Source organism: Phasianus colchicus, chromosome 2, assembly GCF_987193195.1.
Source record: "Phasianus colchicus chromosome 2, bPhaCol1.hap1.1, whole genome shotgun sequence".
Lineage (NCBI taxonomy): Eukaryota > Metazoa > Chordata > Aves > Galliformes > Phasianidae > Phasianus > Phasianus colchicus.
In genome coordinates this window covers 79,471,137-79,477,661 of record NC_143437.1, presented here as the reverse complement: position 1 = coordinate 79,477,661, position 6,525 = coordinate 79,471,137, and positions in this window count along the sequence as shown.

Here is a 6,525-nt window from a genome sequence, read left to right as displayed (position 1 = left end):
TTGCAGATCCTTCTCCTTCTGCCTGCAGAACCACAAAGCTGAATGGACTTGAAAGACCCTACACATTCAACTTAATCGTTTAACAGACCTTTTAAAATTTCAATTTTAATGAAAAACATAATTTACCACAATTAGAGTTTAATTACTTCACCCTCAGCATGTTCTCTTATATGATAGCTATCAGAGCTAATTATTTCCTTTCCATTTGAGTTTAATAAAAAAAGTAATTGGGCCAGTGTAATTACTGAAGTAAATCTAGCTACAGTGGAGCAACACAAAGGAGATTTTACGATGCATCTACTGGGGCAACACTAGCTGAAATTGAGGAAATTTGTACTTTGGAAAAAAAAGAAAAATGCAGAAATTATAGTGAAAATAAGACCCACTCAAATACTTCTACATTTTCACCTAAAAGCTTCAGTGCAACATATTTACAAATCTACTTAAACCAATGAGAACTCAGGTGCTGTGACTGGAAAGCAACACTTGCACCATCCAGGAGCTGGTCATGAATCAGGTTTAGCTCCTGTTTCACACAGAGAACACTGTAAGAAAATTTGAATCACAGCTGGTGGAAAATAATCTGCTATCCTGAAATGTCTCAGTCCCACAGTGTCTTGATAATATTTTTGTCAGAAATTTGCTGTGAGAGCTGATTTTACCCTTTGGTGTTGCTGAATCTTTCTAGTATTTTCACTTGACTTAGGCCCCCACCTTGGAAAGCGCATTGCAGTCTTACCTCTGTGCCATTTATCATGGGAACTGTGGCTGCAGACACATCAGCAGAGACAGTCTCCAACAGCTACCTGAATTACACTTTTGGAGACAAGGCAGCAAGATGAAAATTAATGACAAAGCAACTGGAAAGTGTGCATTTTAAAAGAAATCCTCTGTAGATGGCAGGAAAAGCATTAAGCTCAAAATGACAACGTGAACTGTTCTGATTTGTGGATGCCTTAGGCATATTGTTTTGAGGGAAAGCATCAAACAGAACTTCCCCATTCCTGAATCTTCTTTTTCTTCCTCGCAGAAAAACTAGAATTTTCTACGAGAGAGAAAATCTAGTTTGCAGTCTGCAGTGCTCATCAGTAATTTTGAGAAGTAAGATTCTGTTTGCAGCACAGAAGTCTTAACAGTGATGACAAATCAGAAAGTTTCCCTTACTTGAAGGACCAAAGGGCTTTGTTCTTTTTCTCCTTGTCTTTATATTAACTATACATCCTTGAACTTATTTGGTGTTTCTGCAGATGGAGAAGTATAAGTTCTCTTCCATCCTATTTTTCCTCTTACTTACTTTGTCTCTCTAGTTTAACTCATACAGCTTCATCACTTCCTGAGGAAGTTTTCTCTCCACTCAATACAATCTAGATTAGCACAGATTTGCAAAAAACAGGCTCCCTGCTTTTTCAAAAGGAATGCCTTTTTCTGGCCAAAAAATCTCTTCTTATTCTTCAGTGGTTTTTAGCATGCTGTATAATCAGTCTGTTATACAGAACACATAGAGTCACTTCAGTAGTCTTCTTCAAACATTCTTAAGAATGGCTCAACACCAGCAGGATGAAAAAGCTGTATGAATCTTTGATCTCAGTATTACTACTCACTCATCATTTTATTTTATTTTCTTCTCTTTATCATTTTATTTTCTTCTCTTTTGAGCCAGAACCATTATTCTGTGTACTTCTAATCAAGTTAACAAGTATGACATACTTGGCATCAGTTTATCTTGAAATATTTTTACTTCACATATTGGCATTTCTACACATAAATGAAATGGGTCACGTGCTCTTCAATAAAACTGTCTGCAGCTCATCAGTCTGTTAAGTTCAAGGTTAATCAACATTTATTTCATTCAACTAAGAGCGTAGGCTGGATTTTCAAAAACACAGAAACAGTCTACTCATCCTTTTTCAAATGCATTGGCTTCTTTTGTTGATTTCAATGAGCCCAAAGAGCAGTTCCAGAAATCTGACTCTCCATGCTTTAGAGCAAAGAATAAGCCTTTTAAGGTTTTTGTACTAGAACAACTTGGATAGAAACATTCAAGATTTTGCCTCATGAACTAAAAAGTAGTTGTTAAAAAAATCTCAGATTTTTATAATACTGAAAAATTCAGAACCTGAAATTTTAGAAGCAGCAACAAAAGCTGTAAAAAACAGTGAACATCAAAAAAAATAGAAATGGTATCATGCCATTTTTTGAACATATTTAACCTGCTAATATGTTAATTTTCCATCATATTTCTTTCCTCCAAGTGAGAAAATATTAGAAGCTACAAGTTGCTGTTTTTCATAAGAAGACTACACCTTTTCTAACTCTTTTTCCCCTGAAGAATAAATTGTTTCCAAATGCAGACCCCAGCTCCTGCTTCATTTGCAGCCATAAATACTGTTGACATTATTCTCTCTTAAAATGCCTTCGTCAAGAGACAAGATCATTTAGGTCCAACAGAGCTTTTCCTGACAGTGAACACTGATCGGGACTCACTGAATGAGTTACCAGAGAAAAATGCCATCAGGTCCATTGCTACTGGCTCCTCCATGAGCCTCCATTAGCCTTAACATTTACACCTACCCTGATTTTTCTGCTGGTAGTTACTTGGCAAGGTGAGAATTTCCAGGACACTCCTGCTGCCTGGGGTTTCCTGACAGCACTCGTTAGGAGGTAATTTGCCAGTTAGTCTGAAGGTCTCGACTGCTTTCTGTAGCTTAAAGACCTCTAATATACACCTGTTGTGGCTAATTGAATCCTATTAATTCTTGGTTTGTTCAAGGGTGCTTGCAGTCTTATAAAGGAGCAATTAAAACACATCTTTTCCCTCTCGTGAATTGGAAAAAAGCAGTTTGTTTTCTATCTGGCTATGCTCAGTCTCAGCTGCTGGAGTTACACAAGCCTTTCGTACACACACACAGGCTTCCTGCAGGTTTTCACTTTGTTTTTACTGACACTGTTCATTATTTAAGACCGAGCTTTAGATTTACAGCATTCCTATTTCACAGTCCAAGTGCTGCATGTCAGTGTTTCTTTGCGTGCTGTGCAAACTGTATTCTTAGCAGTGTTTCATAGCATTTTTATTCAAGAACTACCCCACCTTTGTGGGGGGGAAGAAATCAGGAAATGGTAACCATGAATTTGGTTGCTTCCATGGGTCACTTTCCAGTATTGTGTGGTTCCTGTATGAGTTTGTTGAATACAAACTGAGGACTTTTTGTCTGACATAACTGACCCCCAAGCCAGGCAAACCTACTCTTGCACATACAGTTGCAGTGCTGGTGCATAAGTAAGCCCTTTGATTTTTTAAGTCATCAAAGTATGCCTGTATAACAGTACAATTTAGGAATAGATTTGAATTTTTTTTTTTAAAGATCCTAATGCCTGATGCAGCTGGACATCTCTCACTGCCTTATGAGAAGGGGGTTTCAATCTCAGTGGGCACCTGATCCATCATAATTTCTGCTGTAATGTATCATTTATTGCTTTGTATATTTAAATTATTGCAAGACTTCAGAACTTGCCTGAAGGGTGCAAGTTTGCTTAAATGAAACAATTACAATAAGACAGTTTTTAAAATTTACCTGCCTCCCACTTTCTATAATAGCTCCCATTCTCCACAGTAATTGATTTTTTGACTGTGTGAATGATTTAAACAGTGAAAAAAATATATATATATAATAAGAGTTAGAATCAGTCAAACTTCTGTGCTGTTGTGGAGCAGTCAGAGTGGTTATCAAAATAGTTTTTACAAAGTCTGCATTTGTCAACCAGACCTGGAGATTAACACTGAGGATTATATAGTGTAGATGGAAGGCTGCTGTGGAAAGTGGTACTTTGGCATGGAACAATTAGGCATACTGGAAAGGTCTGAAGGTCTTTTTGACCCATTTAAGTTTTTATACTGCACTTGCAATTCATGGGCAAGACCCACGTCCAGCTGAGTGGCAGGATCAGACTGCCCATTTGCTGGCTTGGTGTGAGTGGCAGGGGAGAAATATTCTAAAGCCTTGTGTTTGAATCTTGTCTCTATCCTTACATTGCCAGTGTGTGCCCATGTTTCCACACACTGTTTTTCTTCATCTCTCCTAACTATAGCATGGATGCAAGGAGAAGGTTGAGCCTCTTGTTCCCAGCAAAGCACAGGGCAAAGTTCTTGCTCTGATGGGGAAATCCTGAGAACTGCACCCAGGGCCCTGCTGGATGGGTTTCATTCACTCATTCATTCATTACTAGTGACTATTAATTTAGTGAAGATTCAGTTTCCTGCACTGCTGTGTATTTTAGTGCTCTCACATCTCCCAGGTTCTTCTCTTCCAAAAAGTCACTTGCATGCTTGGAGAAAGAATTAATTACAATTCTGTTAGGAAGGAAACAGCGCTTGCCAGATTTCCTTAAGTTCTACTGCTTTGATCAAAACAGATCCAAACAGTCTCAAAAGAAGAAAGAAGGGAACAAGCTCTGCTCTTGGGAACTCCATCAATTGCTGTCACTGCTGCAAACAAATGTGAAGTAAGGTTGTGTGGTCAGAACTGAGAGCTGCACGGTTCTACCACAGCTGAAGAAATTCAGTTTGGTGGTAGGGAAAAATGGAAAAACCTCAGGAGAAATGGAGAAGAAAAGGAGGCAAAAAGGAAAAATATGCTTAGGAAGAGATATTCAGCTGCAATGGAGTAAAAAATTTAAAATAAGTAGAAATAAAATCCCACCATTGACAAAGGAGTTCGAGCTGAGGAAACCATTGCTCTGACTTGCCATCTTCACTGTCGCTTGCTGTCAAAACTTCAAAATCCAAAAAATGATTTCCCTTCAGAAGGAGACAGAAAAATTACATTTTGGGCTTGTTTCTATCTGTAACTCAAAATAATAGGCCTGTCAGGCAAGGAGCGGTTTTAAATTTTCTTTTGCTTACTTTATTTTTCTTCCTCACTCCACCATCTCACCTGAGAGGCCTGACTGCAAACACTTTTGTGGAGAGATGTGGGCAACGTAAGTTGGGCAATCCATCTGGAGTGCTAAGGGCAACTGAAACACACCCAACTTGCAAGAGTAGAAGTCATATTTTTGTTATGAAACACACCAGAAGTTCAGGGAGAGCAGCTAAAGAAAAGATCTGGTGAGACTATGAATAAAGATTTCTCGGAGTCCACAAATAAATATGAGCAAATGTTCTGAGTGACATGAATAATTTAGGATAGTAATGTAATTATTATAAATATGTGTCTGAAAAAAAAAAATATTTCCTACTGATTCTTTTTGTTTCTCATTTTAAGACGATGTTCAGATTTTACCTCCCCTTTTTAGAGACAAGGAATTGGCTATGTTCATCTTTCATATTATCATTTTTTCTGTACTTTTGTCCTCTTGTGACGCTTCTGTGAGGTTTCCCACTTAATTGCCTCAGTCTTTCAGTGGGCTCGTCAGCTTAAAGAAGCTGGGCTTTCCATTTCCAGCTGAAGCAGGGGATTGTAGGAAGCAGCTGAATTTACTGCTCCCGTACCAGGGGACAGGAAGGTTTTTCTGTATTTAAAACTGTACTTTTCCAGCATGAAAAAATACGAATATGTGAGCTACAACAACTTTTCTCCAGATGTTAAAAGAGTCCATTAGAGCGCTTATTTTCCCTCTGAGTACCAGACAAGTAGGCTGTGCTCCAGGAATCTTTTCTTCTCTCTTTTTTTTCTTCCTCTGGACTGTCAGTCTGTGTTTGCATTTCCACCCCCACATTCCTTATTTCAATTCTTATATGTGACAAAGCACTTCTTTAAATCATCTGATCTCCGTGGCAACTTGCCTTATGAGACCACTACGTAGCTGACTGCTGGGTTTGTAGAACACTGGCATGAATTATTTTCCTTTCCTAGAAAATATAGTATCTCCCATGCTATCTTTTTGACAGAAAAGGCTACAAAACTCTTCAAATTAATCCACCATGCAGACTCTTCTATATGTTCATCTGGAGACAAATAAAGTCCTTCTCAGCCACAGTACTGGCAGGCTTTTCTTGCCCAGAAATCAAAGCAAAATCCCATACTTGGTTTTGTAAGGTACCTCACTGACTTCTCAGTAGGGCATGAACCAAGACCTAGTTAACAGATACCAACATCCTGTAGGCTTCAAATTAAATACCATGATCCTCTGGTGAGGCTGCATCCAACAGAGAAAACAACAAGCTTCAGACCTTCATTAAGCAGTATGTGGCTAAACACTGCTTTTTCTTCCTCAGCTCATGAGGCAGCTGTCTGGTAAGGACAGCAGGAGAAACTGGATGAAAAGTTGCCAGAATTGTTTGTTTCCAAGCTATCCACTGCAAAGGACAACTTCAATAGACAAATGAAACAGCAAGTTTGAACAGAAGCTTGTTCTTGTCTCTTCTTCAGATGTGAATGCATCTAGCAATGCCCCAAGGCTATTCACATAAGTATTTTTGGTTAAAAATGAGTACAGAGAAGCAGTAACCTGAAAATGTTCCTAATATTTATCTTTGCCTGAGCTGTCATGGTGCCGTTTCTTCTGCAACTGTTTTCCATATGATCT